Here is a 17151-nt window from a genome sequence, read left to right as displayed (position 1 = left end):
TAACTTGGATTCCTGGAAATTCATTTTGCCCTGTACAGCATCAGCCCTTTCGATGGAGTCGTCTTGCCTGCCATTGGATAAGTGGATGTACCGTATTCAGCTTAATACCCACTTCTGCCATTATATGCACACATCCCTGTCTTTGGCCAGAATTAACATAAAAATATCCTCACTAATATGTACATTGCTAAATTCCAGCATGCTTTATGCATTGATCAAGCTGTTACGTGTTTAGGCTTGAATAAACAGCAACACAAGAAAGAATGAAAACAACAAGCTTTGAAAAATGTGGAAAAGTACTGTAAAAATGAAAAAATAAGAACTTAGCGGTTTTAAGAATCAAATCCAAAAATAATCTAAGAATAATCCACGAATAAAATTTTAGAAGTCCTAATATTGTAATGTTCTAATGATCTAAAGTTCGAGTCCCAATGAAGAATCCAAGGTGGAAGGTGATGACGTATGATGTATCCTGTATTGTTTTGTGGTCTACAGTTCCTTGTAGAAAAACAAGGAATAATTTGGTGTTTGAAATCTGAATAAAAATTGTAAGAAATGTCTTTGTTCAAGAAGTCTGTGTGAGCACACAAATATTTTCAGAGAAACAAATTAATCTTTTAGAATCCAAATAATCTAAAGAAAAGATTAACATATAACTCAAAAACTGACCACAACTGAGGGAAATGACTTGACATCAAGTGTTTCTAAGCCCAGACTGAGATCTCTCTGAGCAATGGTTTAAAACCTGAATAATGTGTAAAACAGATGCCTGGATAAGGGTCACTTGATCCTGTTTACATATAAAAAAAAATCACTTAGCCCCTGTATGTTGTTGATAAGAACCAATCATTTTACTCCTTGATTAAAAGTTGTTTACTTCACTAAAAACTACAAGTCGAGGGTTATGTTGCCAACACAGCCACGATCTCAACCTTATTATTCTCACAATAAAAATTAATTAAAAATAACTTGTTCACATGGCTATTAGTAATTTTGAATTAAAGTCGGGAACCAGGTCAGCCTTATGTGTTTACTAAAATGAACAGTCAAGATCAAACTATTTTCTTGAAAAAGTATGAGTTCCTAGTAAACAGACTACATTAATTTGACATATAATGAAATGAAAAAAAAAAATTTTTTTAACTTACAAACAATTAAATCAGATATAAATTAAGTCAGATATACATAACAAAGCTCACGAAGTTCATTAGGATTTTCTTAGTAGTTCTTACTACTTTGCATCCCTCATGTTACATTATAACTTAAGCCAGTCTCAAAAACTGCATCTTGTGTCTTAGTTCTGACTTTCTAGATATTTTAAATAAATTCCAAAACATTAAATGTATTAAACAGTTTTATCACAATCGGAGGATAGCAAGAAAGAATAACCTTTGACACTTTTACATTTCTCTACAGCTGAAGATTGCTTCGGTGAGGTGGACAGTTCCCTGACAAGTCTCTTACCTATGCATTGTAGCATTATACAGTATAATAGCATTCTTTTGGTGAAAACTGCATGAAAGTATGACCATCCATTTATTAGAAGTAATGACATTTTCAAGATGGCATTTGGATGTAAGTCACAGAATTGTGTGCACAGAATACCTTTATATTACATATGAACATAAATATAGACTAAATAAATATAGACTAATTTTCATGGCCAAGTACAGAATTTCCCATGTATGGTTTTAGTCTCAGAAATTATTAAATAGTCACTTTGTGCACTTACTGCAGCATACACAAAGTGCTGACAGTAGGTGCCTGCTTATGTTTTGTTCTCCAGCTATGAGTTTGACTGCATCTGCATCCTAGCACATACATTGCCTTTCATCCAGATAAATGTCCGTAAAGTAGGGTACCGAAGTTACATTAGTCATTGGATTCCCACTGGGTATCCGAATATAATTTATTCTGGTAGAAAAAAAATCTTAATTGTGTACATGCACAGACAAAATCTATATCGAAGTTGAAAGCACTGATAGAAGTCTCAGAAATTTTTTTAAAAAAAAGACAGATATAGTGATATTCAGGCAGTGGCTCAGTCCCCAAGTATTAAGTACAGTATCCAATGTTCCCACACTTCAAGACCTTACCCAACTGCTTAAGTAATAATGTGTGGTCTTATTATAAAGACGATGTGGTCTTACCTGGAATTCCTGGAGAGGAAAAAATTTGAGCCAGTGGAGCTTCAAAGTCCGTGAAGTGAATTCTATTAAATAGCTTTTGGTCTCTCTTTGTGGGTTTATGTTAAAAACTTTCACTTGACAATGATTATTTTATAGTAAAAGGGCATGGCATTCTTTGTAATGGTGTTCATTAATCATGTCATGTGAGCTCTGCCAGTAATTGCTTTTAATGACATCATGATCGCTACCACTATCACCAGCATATACCTTTTGCACTTGGAAAGTCCCTAATGGGACCTACTGTGAAAAAAAAACACACAAAAAACAGTTCCGGCAAGTAGCGCATTCAATAACCAAGACAAAAAAATTTTTTGTGACATTTTCAGTTTCTCACATTCTGATCAAATTTGTAAATTGCTTGTAATTTTGGACACTTTCAGATGATTAATGGCACATATTTTTTCTCAAACGTACTGAAATAGAACACATGAACATTTAAAATACTCATTATCTTTGTCTCTGAATGGCCTTGAAAGTTGCCACCAAATTATACTAGTGCTGTAATAGTACAATGAAAGCAAGACACAATTAAGCTTAAAATAAATGGAAAAATAAGGTAAAAATAACTATTATATTTTCTTTATTTTTCAATTGATTTTCATGATCTTTAAACCAAAATGTCTGTTTCTTCTTGAAAATTTGCTTAAAAGGAAGAAAATATTTTGTGAAATATGTCACTGCGCCAGACACTCAAGGGACAGGTAAAGTTTTAAATCCCCAATGCCACCATTTATCATAAATTTCACCATTCTTCAAATCTAACTAAGGTTTGAAAGGAGGGAAATGATTTTTTTGACATAAACTGTTCTTTGAATTGATCAAAATGTTAGGATTAAACATTGTTTAGATATTCAGTTTGAAATCAAGAGTTGCCACCCCTTGGAAACTAATCTCATAATAACAACATATGAATGTGGTACACAGATTCAAGAGGGAATGAAGATAGGCAGGCCTGCTTTTTTAAAGCGGATCTGAAAAGAAAAAAACATTATTAAATACACATAAGACTTGGGTGAATATTGGTAATCAGCTGGGTCACTTTAATATACAATGGAAAGCAAACTTGGGCAGAAGACAATCCGACATAGCGTGGTGTTAGCTACTCGTGTTTACAAGGGTGAGATCATCAAATCTTGTGTGCCAGCTTTTGACTGATATCAGTTCACACATGAATGTTGCCAATCAACATAAGGTTAATTCATACACATGAAAAATGGCAAAGTTTTTCAGTTCGAGGGAGAAATTCATGGTTCATAATGTAATGAAACATTGATATTGTCTGGCTTTAATGGAACCCAATGATTTTTTTCAAAACAATATCTTTTAAGATTTGGTATTATTGATATGATTTGGCGCATACGACTTTTTGCACGTAATGGTGACATTGGGGATTTAGGTTTTCAGAAACAGGAAAATGTTACTAAGCTCCCAGAATTCATAGATATATGCAAGAGTTTGACAATATTTTGAACGACTGCCAGTAACCCATAGTTGTGAAATTAAACCTTATTCTTTTTCTTACATTTAACTTCACCGATCCGGTGGCTTTGTGGTTTGAACGTCTGCCTCGGATGTGGGAGGTCGTGGGTTTGATCACCGGCCAAGTCATACCAAAGACCTACAAAAATGGTACTAACAGCTTCATTGCTTGGCACTCAGCATTAAGAGGTTAGTGTTAGAACTGGTCGGGCTGGTGTCAGTATAATGTGACTGGATGGGACATGATGCTACATGTTTGTGGTATGATGCCTCAGAGCTAGATGTCACCATAAACTGGCACACTGCAGACATCATAGCGTTATGACTGAAAAATTGTTAAAGCTACATAAAAATCCAAATCACACACACACACACACACATTTAACTTCACAACTGTAAAACTGATTTCAAACACCATGACTGACAAAACAAGAACAGGATGGAAAATCTTTGTATTTCAGGCGTTCAGTAGCCCCAAGTGTCAGTCATAATTCCTTGCTGATTCTTGCTTTTCATTCACACATACAAAGTACCAGTCAAGGTTAATTGGTTGTTAGAAACAGCTAATAAAATAAGTATGATTGTGTAAATTAGCATCAATTAAGTATTTAACATGTAATGACATCATAGGAAAGACATAGCACTATGCAGTATTGTCATAGTAGCATAAATTAAGTTAAAGTTGGGCAATCAATATAAAGAATTTTAACCAATGAAAAAAGTTGAGATATTTGTATAACAAATGATTAAACCAGTTTTCATGGGTGAGATGTGACAAAACATTGAATGCATAGTCAAAAGCCCAAAACAATTTGTCAGTCAAGGTGTTTCAAAGTTTTGAGTCACCTCTGTAGACCATACAGGATTGTTAAGAGCTGAAACTGGCACATAGCAACACTCTCGTTACTTTGTTCAACAAAGTGTCTGATGAGGCAGATGAAGCTATGACAGCACTATTTCAAGATGTTTATTAATAATATATTATCTTTGTATCAAGTGCAAGTTCTAAACCACATAAAGTATCAGGCATGGAAGCTCAAATTTTCAGGAAGAACAAACAAAACACAGATCTAACCAGGAGTTTGATTTTTTATGCATAATAAGCATTGAAAATTAAAGAAAGAAAAAAAATACAATACCTCTGTCTCTGTATATACAACACACACAATTATATCTACACTTTTTAATACTGATGCATACATTTTGTTGTTCTTTAATACAAGAAATATAAATCTCTTGTGGATGCAGTGATCTCACCTTCCAGTTTTTTTACAATCAAAATATGATATATAGTTCTTTATTGATTTATTTTTTAACTTTTTTTTTATTTTTTTATTTTATTGAATTGAAATGGTTGTAATTGTACACAGCTTAACAGGTGCTACCCCATTCCTCACTGCTGCCTAAACTCAGATGTCCAACAGCTTAGCCATATGTATGTGTGCATGCATGTATATATATGGTTCATGGTACATCACTACAATCCTGGCTGTATAGTGGAGAGTAAATTTAGATTTTAAATAAGCTATACAAGACAGAAATAAAGGCGACACAGGATTATAAGTAGCCATAATGATATTTGCGTGTCCCCAACTTCTGCAAAATATTGACCAATTTCTGTTTTAAAAAAGCCTTATCCAGTGATAAGCCCACCCCACACTTTTCATCACATTTACAAGTCCATGTCCTTGGGCTTTTTGCAGGAGAAATACTATTGTGTGCAATCTCCTTTCATTCCTCAGTCTTTTCCTTTTCTTTTCCGCTTGACAAATTTGTTCAGGTAGACAGCACTGTGAAACATGCACTTAACAATAAAAACTGGAGTTAGTAACTTTCACATGAAATTGTGCTTCCAGTTGAGTGTGAAATATGGGATGGCACCTGTTTCAGACTTGTTCAGGTCTCTTGGACAAAAGCAGGTTCATACCATGTAATAATACTCTTTATGTGCACTGGTTAAAGTTACCAAGTTTTCAGTGTAGTCAAGCCAGCCTAGTTTTGAACTATAATGGTCTGTGGGCTTCCAAGATAACCACCTCTGACTATCTTGAAGATCTTATTTTGACTGCTCCTTTCAAAAAGACCAAAAGACAGTTGTATCAGCATGTGATTGTTATAGAGACATTTCTTACCATATGCGTTCATCTTTTATGAGAATGGTGCCAATCTGAAATTACAAAATGGCTACCTTGAAGTCCTTTTTGAAAGTCATGTAATGGCTGCTCCAGAACAAATGGTGGTAGTGGCATTTTGTTTAAGAGAAAACATTTATGGTCATTGTTCTTTAATGAATATGGTGCCAATCAGACCTCCCAGTATTGTTGCAGTGGTGGTCAACTTAAAATCTTGTTATGGCTACTCCTGAACAGATGTTGACATGACTAAAACACTTTTTCAGTATGTTTTTGGTCCTGAATAAAAGCTGTACTGACCCGGCATTCAGCATGGCAGACATAGTGGCCATCTTGAAATTCTTGATGTCACTGATACTTGTCCTCATAAATGGGTGGTTGCATCAGGTTTTATCTCAACACTTTTGCAATATTGTGAATTCGCATTTTTTGTTGTTGTTGGGTACCGATTTTAATGAATTTCATCGTTGTTGCAAGCAAAATATAAAGACTACTCAAACAAATGATCCTTCTATGGAAATAATGGGACTTCCTTCTCCAGTCCACAAATGTGAATACCAGTGAAATCAAATTACTGTCAAACCACAAGAATAGATAACCATGATAATAAAAGTGCATTCACAGTATGTAGCTTGTCTTAAATGATAACAGTATAGAATGATTCACCAGCATGGTTTCACTACTGTGATTCAGTTTGAAGATCAAATCTTTCATATATAAGTTTATTTTGACCAGACATTTTAATTAAATGCAGTTCAATAAATAATTTGATTGTCATCTTCCTGACATTGATTTCAAGGTCAGAGGCCTGGCTCTGGTTTATCTGCAATAGTTTGTGAGTACTATTAAACATGTATGACTGGATTCTTATCAAACCATGTTTGTGGATAAATTTTTATAAATCTTTGGTATGACTCCGCCAGGGCTCAAACTGACAACCTCCCACATCCGATTATCAAACTAGAATAAAAAGGACTTTTTGTTGATCCTTACAAATCATTTTTAACCTGTAGCACATCAGACCAGCTGAGAAATTCCTGTAAGGAACATGGACCATTCTGTGTCCAGACAGCATCATGCATGTGATGATTCCTTATTTCCTGTTGTCCCCCCACCCCCACCTCATAAATCTCAAGAAGGTTATCGAGCCCACATTAGTTCATGGGTTTGGTTTGAAGTTTTTGTTTACATCTATTCCTATATCGATTGATATATTTTTTTCCTACTTGGCATTAGCCATATGTAGCTATGACGAAAATCATTCATTCTCAACCTTTTGGTCTTGGAGTCAAAGTCACATGTTTTACAGCAGTGCTTTATCCTTGGCTTGACATAGCCTTCTTGTTTAAGCTTCAGTAAGTAGTATGTATTTATTTTACAAAAAATCTGAGTCAGTAGAGAGTGTAAATGCTGTTGTCCTGTGATTGAACCCGACTCAGTGTTCAAATGACCTCAAAAGCTACTGGGTACGTTTACAATCTAATCCATCCCTGTAAACCTGCCTCAGATCTGGGTGTTTTTTATCATGTTTTTTCGTGAAGGTGGATTCATCCATGGGTAGTTTGATTTTTATGGTGGACACTTACATTATAATAAAAAAAATTGTAATTTGGATTAGGTGACATATATATATATATATATATATATATATATATATATATATATATATATATATATATATATATATATATATAAAAGCTTTTCTGTTTGTGATATGAAATCACTGTTCAATCAACATATAATGGCAGACATTTAATATTTGAGGTTTTCATTCCTGTTGGGGCCATTGCTGCATTAACTCCATTGGAGTATGTACACATTGGGTTAACTCCCCTTAGGTTTACTAATTATTTGGAATATTCAAAACAAAAATTTGCATAAAATTTGGACACTTCTTTGAATTTATTCATCAAAAACTATATTGAATTGTTATTTTCTTTATTATAATGGCATCAGCTTGAATTTGCTTGCAAAACATTTTATAAGTATTATTAGTAGAAGCAGGTTTGACGTCGTGCATATATATACATTTTCTTTTTTCTCTCCTAAAAGTGTACTTGGTAACATTTCCATTTCCATTTATAAAATGATTTCCCAAGTCACAAATTAACCTAGAAGTTTCCTTGTAGGCTGCGATGTTGTATCGTTAGGCAATCTGCTTTACCCTAATTACCCATAATAACTACCAGTAACTAAAGGAACTTGGCAAATCACCTTTAAGTAGGTTTAGTCTGACACCAAACCAGAAATGTTGTTCTTTTTTTAAAAAACAAAACATCGTAAAGCATATATAGCCCTTCCAAGCAACAGAATTTCTCTACGTCTCTGATACATGCCAATAAATACAAACGTCTTTTGGACAAAATAGCTTTTAGGGAGCCTTGCCTAAACAAATCAAGATAATGTGTGTCCATAATGCACACCAAACAGTAGTAAATGATGAGGTGCCTGGAGGCCAAATGCATTAAAGATGTCCTGGCTAAGCTAAAATAAAGCAGAATATTGTTTGTGCATTTTTCGTGGACACCAGTAACAAAAAATTGGCAAAAGTTGACAGTATCAGAAAGAAACAAGATTTATTTCTATATTCTATAAGATTGATATCGTTCTGATCAACTAAATATATGAATATCAGTTCATTATAAATTTAATATGTGGATAACACATAATAGCAGTTGTTCATTAAAGTAATACAGTTAATATAAATTACGTTATAACAATGAAAATATTACACTCAGCAGAAACAAATTAGGAAAACTGATTCAACCTCCAGGGTGTTTTTAAAAAAAAAGGAAAATTCTTGATTTTTGTGGACAAAGGATTTGAGGTTTTATAAAAGTCAGCAATATGCTGGCCAATTAGGGTCAGCCATGGTTGCTCTGTCAATAATTTCAAACTGTCAATAACACCTGTTGTGTAGGCACATTATAAAATTACATGTACAGTACTATAAATCATGTCATATTAGTGCAACAGTTTGGTGACTGGAGTTAGAAAACAAGAATTAGTGCATTATAGTATGTTATTCACATTTAATTGCAACACAGTCATACAATATATGTATTTCCAAGAAGTAGTACCACAAATTAACTACCTTAAAAAATGCTCCAAAAATAATGAAGCTAAACTGCTAGTTATTTGATTATTGCATTCTCAGGGTATACCATCTGTACTAGCTTATAAGTCAGATCAAACAGCAAACAGCAAAGATACTGATCTGCCTTAGCATAATGAGCCTGCAGATCAAGGTCTATGCTGTTTGTTCTACTGATCACTCGTAACAAACTGCACAGACCCAGATCTGCCGTTGCATTATGAGATGGCAAATCTGGGTCTGTGCAGTTTTGCAGTTGAACTCGTCTTATAAACAAGTATGACAGTGGACCTGTTTTGTTGGACAAATCCTGATGTTGCCACACTATGAGCAGTATACATGCTTGAAGATACATTACGTACCATCTGTACTCACTTGTAAGTCTGGTCTAACTTTGTCTTCTGTCTCATAATGTGCCAGCAGATCAGTGTCTGTGATGTTTTTTCTTTCAATTGCTCGTTACAAACCACATAGAACCCATATTTGCTGGCACATGATGCAATGGCAGATTAGCATCTTTGCAGCTTTGTAGATGATCCAACTTGCACATGACTCAGAATATATATATATATATATATATATATATATATATATATATATATATATATATATAATGTCTGTTTAGTGGTGAAAATAAGCTGAATTCATTGAATTTGAAAAATTAATAATAAAATGTGATTTATTGTAGTTTATAACATTACAGGTAAACAAAAAAAAAATGTAAAATGAAGAAAATCGTGAATCTTGATTGTGAAAGTAAATTATGTATGCTGACATCAAATAAAGGATTTAAAGTTTCTCAAGTCCTTTCATCATGGTGGATTAAAGTTATTGTTAGGGCTGCTGTACTGACCACCTGCATAAAAGGGCAAGTTGTGAACAAAACCTCTGTTTGAAAAGTATCCTGTAACTATCAAAATATTTTACCCAGTAAACAAAGACCACATGCTAATAAGGACAGTATCTTGATCCCCCTCCTTGAAGTGGACAGTTAGCATGGGTCTGATAAGGTGACACAAATATAAAGGGGACATTATGATCCATGTCATTGCTTTATAATAAAAAAAACCTTCATATTTGGTTGGCATATTATAGCTACTACTGTGCTGATGTGCAGTAGAATGATATTACACACATACATGCTGTGCTTTTTTGTGTGCAAGGTAAAAACATTGTCTAATTAGGAACCTCACCATATTCTGTGGAGAAAGCAGAAACTGTCTCGTGTCTGTCCATCCCTTCTTTTTGGTCCCACAGTGTCACATCCTGTATATTTGTCAGGAATTAAGTTTCTGCTCAATAACTTTTGAAGAAATCCATGGAGTGAAACCAAAATTTGGTACAGGCTTTACATTAAGGAATACAAATTGGTTTTCAACATTTTATGACAAAATTCGGCTGATTTATGCCCCCAGATTGAATAAGAACTTTACACATGGTAGTTATAATGCTTTCTTCTGTTGCTTCTTCATATAGGCAGAGGAATTTGCATCCTGGACAGCCTATATGGCTTTCCTTTACAGCTTACAGTATACAGTAAATTTATATAATGAGGCACATCATGTAAGGTATCCAGATATTTGCACTAGGGCATGACCTACACATTTGTAAATATGGTAGCATTTGTAACATGTGTTCAAACTTCCTTCATCTCCACCTTCTCCACATAGTTGAAGATAGCATCCAGGTGCAAATTTCTTTCACAGTGATTGATGGGTGAAGCTAATTTTTTTGGCTTTAAAATAACAGTAATTCTTCCTTTCCTTGGAAACTTGGCTCTCTCTTTTATTAGACACTTATAAATGACAACATAAAACTGTATTGTTGGTCATGTTTCAGTAGATTTAGTTGTTTGTATCAGAAAACTATATTCCTGGTCATGTATCAACGGTTTCAGTTTTTATATCTGAAAACCTCAATCCTGGTCATGTATCAATGGATTCAGTTTTTTGTATCAGAAAACCTCATTCCTGGTCGTGTATCAATGGATTCAGTTTTTTGTATCAGAAAACCTTATTCCTGGTCATGTATCAATGGATTCAGTTTTTGGTATCAGAAAACCTTATTCCCAGTCATTATCAATAGATTTAGTTTTTGATATCAGGAAACTGTATTCCTAAAAATAAGTAAGGAAGAGCCTTATTGACCTGGGGACAAACATTCAAAGGTCAAAGTCACTGTGATCACACAAAAAAACGTTTATGGCACATCAGCTTAAGCCTAAAAGGAAATATGTGACTAGAAGGGGAAGAAATATGGTTTCTGCTTAATAACTGAGTTCTCTACCATCTACAGTTAACAGACTTTGTGGATGGATTGTAGTTGTGACAAGAGAGAAGACTGTTAATATTAGGCCTTAAAAGATCAAAGGTCAAGGTCAGGTTGATTTCGGCCCAGTAACATTAGTGCTGGACCACATTGTGGATGGCTTGCACTTGATGTAGGAAAGAAGCATATAGAATTTAGTATTACAAATTTAAAGTTCACAGTCATCGTGACTCAGAGAAGAAACATGTTTCCTCACAATAACATTCAGGTTTAATAGCAGTGTTTAGATCATGTGCTTGACATACAGCTGCGGGCTTGTTATATTTATTATATTTTTTTTCAAGAGAAAAAGACATATTTAGGTATAAATATTGTTTCTGTAATGCTTTTTTTCATGATCACATAATGAAAATCCCATTAGTTGCCTTCCCTGCATACTTACTTGATTGCACAGTGCCCCTTTGTCTAGTGCATGCTGTATTTTGTTTGGAAATTAGATGGGATGTAAGCATGGCAAGTTGATTTGAGTTTTTGATGTTGAAAGTAGCAGCCTGTTTACTGAACAAACCCAAAATGACTGTAGCTAGTGTAGCGTAATAAACTGAAACCGACTGAAATAATGCATTGACAAAATTAAGACCAAGTGGTCAGGTTGAAAATTCTAGTCAGCAAGTCAAGTGCACACACCTTTCATGCAAATGATGCATCTGTACATTGGTTGAATGCCTGTATTGTATAATCCATGCATCTGTGTACATGTTGAATTCCTGTATTGTATAATCCATGCATTTGTACACACGTTGAATTCCCGTATTATACAATCGATTCATCTTTACACTGGTTGAATTCCTGTATTATACAATCGATTCATATTTGCACAGGTTGGATTCCTGTGTTAAACAACAACAACAGCAACAATAATAGTAACAATAATAATAATAATGAGGACTTTGTATAGTGCCTAATCTTTAGAAGCTCTAAGTGCTTTACAACATTGGACAACACACAAAGACATGATTACAAAAAAAAAACACCATAAAATTAGAAAACAGAAAATATGCTGAAAATATTGAAGGCAGGAAACATTATTAAATCTTTAAGTTTGTTCTTGCCATAGATAAAGGCGAGTTTTAAGAGCGCTCTTGAATGGGATCACTGTTTTTGTGTCTAAGTTCATTGGGCAATTCATTCCTCATTGATGGGCCCTGGTATGCCAAAGAATGTTGTACATATGACTTCATTTTCATAGTGGGCATAATGAGAATATGAGTGTCAGAAGAGGAGTGTAAGTATCTTGCTGGTGTGTACACATGGGTGAGGTCGGATAGGTATGTTGGAATGGTGTCCGTCAGTGAAATGTGGCACAGAGAACAAATTTTGTGTTTGATTCTGGATCGAATGGATAGCCGGTGTAGGGTACAGAGCAGGGGGAGGTGTGCTCTGATCGTGGTACTCTAAGGATGATCCGAGCAGCTGTGTTTTGAACTTTTTGAAGTTTCTGGAGTAGATATTGAGACGAACCATACAATCCATGCATCTGTTCACTGGTTCCTGTATAAACGGACTGCCAGGCTGAGTAACAGTTGTTTTTTTTTTTTTTGTTTGTTAGAATCTATGTACTATGCACAGATGCCATGCTTCACCATGGACATGATTTATTTTGTACAAGACTTTGGCATATACAGCATTTGTTCTTTTCTTTTCCTCCTTCCTTTAATAGTTTTTTCTTTCAAAAGCAAAACAACCAGAGATCTTTATGCAAAGGTCTCAACAGATATAGTTGCAACCTACTCACCAGCAGACCTGAAGTGACCTCCATTTTATAAGAATTACAGACAAAAGGAGAGAAAGAAAAAACTTGGTTGAAATAATAATTGTCTTGCTGTTGTTCAGAATTCAATGTTTTGTATTTATTTATATCAGATTTTAAAAATGAATTACTTTGTTGGTATGCACATATAATGCTGTCCTTCATACAGTTGATGATACGATTATCTACCATGATATGGCAGGAACTCCAACAATGGAATAGACACATTCGAAGAAACGCTCTTTCTCTCTCTCTCTCTCTCTCTCTCTCTCTCTCTGTGACCGCTCTTGTGGCCTAGTGGATAGAGCACTCGCCTCAGATGCAGAAGGTCATGGTTTGACCCCAGCCAAATCATACCAAAGACTTACAAAAATGATACTAACAGCTGCATCGTTTGGTGCTCAGCATTAAGCTGTTTGTGTTAGGACTGGTTGGCCTGGTGTCAGGATAACGTGACTGGGTGGGACATGACGTTACATGTCTGTGGCATGATGCCACAGTGCTAGACATCACTGTAAACTGCCACACTGCAGACATTGTAGCAATGTAACTGAAGAAATGTTAAAGCTATATTAAAAATCACACACACACACACACACTCTCTCTCTCTCTCTCTCTCTCTCTCTCTCATAGCACTTGTTCTTTGTTATAATCTGATTAAAATCCAATGTAGGACAGTGGAGATCAGATTCTAATCAGATTATTCCTTGTTGCAATCCATAATTTTACTATTGCATCATGACTGGCATTCAAGCAATCAGAAATCACTGTTTGGCTCACTCAAGGATGTGATTAACTGGTTTACAAGTAATACCTGGATGATAAATAAAATTCTCCTTGAATGCAATTTTTGTTTAATGATTACCATCCGTGCTCCCTTTTAAGTCCAATCCAACTGCAGACATCGTAGACACTGAATGGTTGAGGCACATCAGGATTGAAACTAGATTTATAAGTATATTGTGAACTTTTAATGAAAATTGAATGAAAACTGTTCAAGTTGTAAAGAGTTTAATTTATACAAGTTGTAAAGTTTTATAGTCAATTCTGTTTGCCCTGCATGCTTGCTCAAGTTATATAGAGAATTATGATTTGTACTTGGTTGGGCAAGTTTTTATCTGACCACCAGATTTTGCAGTGATTCACACCTAGTTGGCAATCAAACTATCAGCTGGTGCATTGTAATATCTGTTATGAAGTAATTGATTGACAGATGACACTCTTGGCCAATGCATCAGGTTTATCATTTATGTGTTTTGGAGAAATTCCTATTGTGTAATACAGATTTGGGAGTCCATGTTGGACCTGTGACGGCAGTTTTTTTATTTTTTTTTATTAAAATGAAAGTGTCATCTGTTTGACAGGTGAGTTAATGGGGTTTTTGGGAGGCGGGGGGGGGGGGGGTAGAGAGAATAGTGAAAATTGATTAGTTAAATGGTATTGAAAAGGGATTATGACTAGTCAAAGAATTCAGTATTCATCAGTTTGGTAAAGCCATTATTGGTGGCTAGCCTGTGTTGTGCCTGTCAGCAGCTTTGCTGCCTATTGTAGGAGGTGCTAAAGAGCAAATGCAAGACACAGGCTGCATCATGTCAGAAGGATGTAATCTACAGTAGAAACAGGGCCCCATCACTCAGTCCAAATCAGCAGTGACAGATTAAATACAAGAAAAATGCTGGCATATCTGCTTGATGGATTTTCCCTATGTTGCTGATGTGAATGATGTAAATCACACAATCAGAAGAAAATGGGGGTCAGGCGGGGTTAGCCTCAGACATGGCCAACAAAGAGATACTTCTGTTCCTGTAAGCTTTGCTTCAGGGAGATTCTTTTGTTTTATCACTTGCCAGTATTACCCCTGTCTTGCAGATCTCTTTGAGTTCCTCTCTACTTAAGCAGAATAATTCTTATGACTCTTGGCCCAGAACTGGAAGCTATCTCAGAATAAGTTATTCATTTGATATATATTTTGTATTGTCAGATGGAAGATCCTTTTGAAAATCGGTCTTTAATTTGATTTGTTTTGTTGTTCATAGATTTGTTTGTTCCTAACTTGTCCACCATAAATGTTTGAATTGTATTTATTGTCTTCATATTTTTTGGGATTATTATTACTGCTGTCTTAATATAGAATTCTCATGACGAACACTTGAATATTACTGCTGTCTTAATATATAGAATTCTCATGATGAACACTTGAATATTACTGCTGTCTTAATATATAGAATTCTCATGACAAACACTTGAATATTACTACTGTCTTAATATATAGAATTCTCATGACGAACACTTGTATATTACTGCTGTCTTAATATATAGAATTCTCATGACAAACACTTGAATATTACTGCTGTCTTAATATATAGAATTCTCATGACAAACACTTAAATATTACTGCTGTCTTAATATATAGAATTCTCATGACAAACACTTGAATATTACTGCTGTCTTAATATATAGAATTCTCATGACCAACACTTGAATATTACTGCTGTCTTAATATATAGAATTCTCATGACAAACACTTGAATATTACTGCTGTCTTAATATATAGAATTCTCATGACGAACACTTGAATATTACTGCTGTCTTAATATATAGAATTCTCATGACGAACACTTGAATATTACTGCTGTCTTAATATATAGAATTCTCATGACGAACACTTGAATATTACTGCTGTCTTAATATATAGAATTCTCATGATGAAGACTTTAAGCATTTTATTGAAAGTGGAAATATTTGTGAAGTTTTGATAAGTATTTTTTTTTTAAATCAACCTTTGCAATGTCTCAGTCCATTACAAAAATACAAATACTGTCCAAGTTAATCATATGCACAACAAAAAGTACAAACCTCATTGAGGGAGAGATTTTAAAATTGCAATTTAAACCATGTACCAAAGATTCCTTGTGAAAAATCCAGTCAAAAAATTTGGATATGTTTCAAGACAAACATGCCTCTACAACTGGGCAAGATTGGGCTGATATCATCTCATTGCCTTTGATCATTGAAGACTTGTTCATAGCACTCAATCTAATGGCAGGGAAGAATGATACATAGTTGCCACCAAGGATCCAACTCAGGACCACTTACACCAAATATCAGGCATATACAAATAGACTAAAAGGTCAAGATTTTGACTTTGTGGTGTTTTGATTGGGAGAAGGGCCTGATTCTCTCATTCATCCATTCTCTCATCATAAGCCTATCATCTTGTAGAAAAAATTTTCATTGATCTAACAATTCACCAATGATTAACCCCCTCCCTTCTCTGAAAGGAATATACAAAGTACATTCCCAGGGCTTAAGATTGGAGATATATATATATATATATATATATATATATATATATATATATATATATATCTTTTTTCATATGTGGCTGTAATCTTGATATGTTTACACCTTATAGCTAATGGTTGTAAGAAAAAGTCTTTGATGTATTTCTTTATATATATTGTAGAAAGATTTTTTTAAAAATTCCTTTACTAAGCGGATGTGTACATCCCATTTCAAACTTGCTGTGACAAAAAATTCTATCTTATCCCAGTGGATGTGCCTTACTGCACTTCAAGGGGTAGACATTCCATTCTTTGATTCAGAGCAGGTAGAAAACAGAATTGAGATTGTTACCATAGTAAAGAAGCAACACATTATGCAGTACTTTATCCATTCTGCAGGTGTTTGTTGATTGGTTTTTTTGCTTTTTGTCAGTGATGATAGTTCATACAACGCAGCTATAAATTATGGGAGCCTTCTCACCAGCCCTGATCTCCATGGCTCAGTGTTGTAGACTGGATTTTGTCACACATTTTATTATTTTTCTCTTTATGAGTAAGGCAGTGGTTGATGAAAACGGAATTCATACTAATATGCTCCCTCACTATAAAGTATCTCAGTATATGGCATCCCCTTCATAAGGTGATTATGGTCATAGATCCATTTCATTATTTAATAGTGGTACATGTATTATGTAATATGTATGAAACACCTCGGTATAAGTGGGTACTATGGTGGATCAGTGGTTAGTGTGCTGAAAATTGGTCAGAAATCGGTTGGAATTTTGACTAAGTTACAGTGTAAGTTACTGATTTGTCCCTCCAAACCCCACCACCACCAATTCTACCTAGACGTGACTACATAATTATTCACACTATGACTGAAGTAAAGTTAGAA

General features: G+C 34.6%; 1 protein-coding gene and 1 long non-coding RNA gene across 5 annotated transcripts in view; one reads left to right on the top strand and one right to left on the bottom strand.

Moving 5' to 3' along the window:
• The window catches only part of LOC149807888 (protein phosphatase EYA1-like), a 365190-nt gene that overhangs the window by 119689 nt on the left and 228350 nt on the right, over nt 1–17151 (top strand). The gene's annotated exons all lie outside the window — the stretch shown is intronic.
• LOC149807891 (uncharacterized) lies at nt 2753–10530 on the bottom strand. The gene is made up of 2 exons (XR_016418030.1): nt 10088–10530; nt 2753–3160 (listed from the first exon to the last, which is right to left on the bottom strand). It is a non-coding gene; the product is annotated as an uncharacterized LOC149807891 (long non-coding RNA).

Source organism: Sinohyriopsis cumingii, chromosome 1, assembly GCF_028554795.1.
Source record: "Sinohyriopsis cumingii isolate HCF-2022 chromosome 1, ASM2855479v2, whole genome shotgun sequence".
Taxonomy (NCBI): domain Eukaryota; kingdom Metazoa; phylum Mollusca; class Bivalvia; order Unionida; family Unionidae; genus Sinohyriopsis; species Sinohyriopsis cumingii.
Note: the sequence above shows the minus strand (reverse complement) of the source record. Positions and strands in the feature narration are given on the sequence as shown.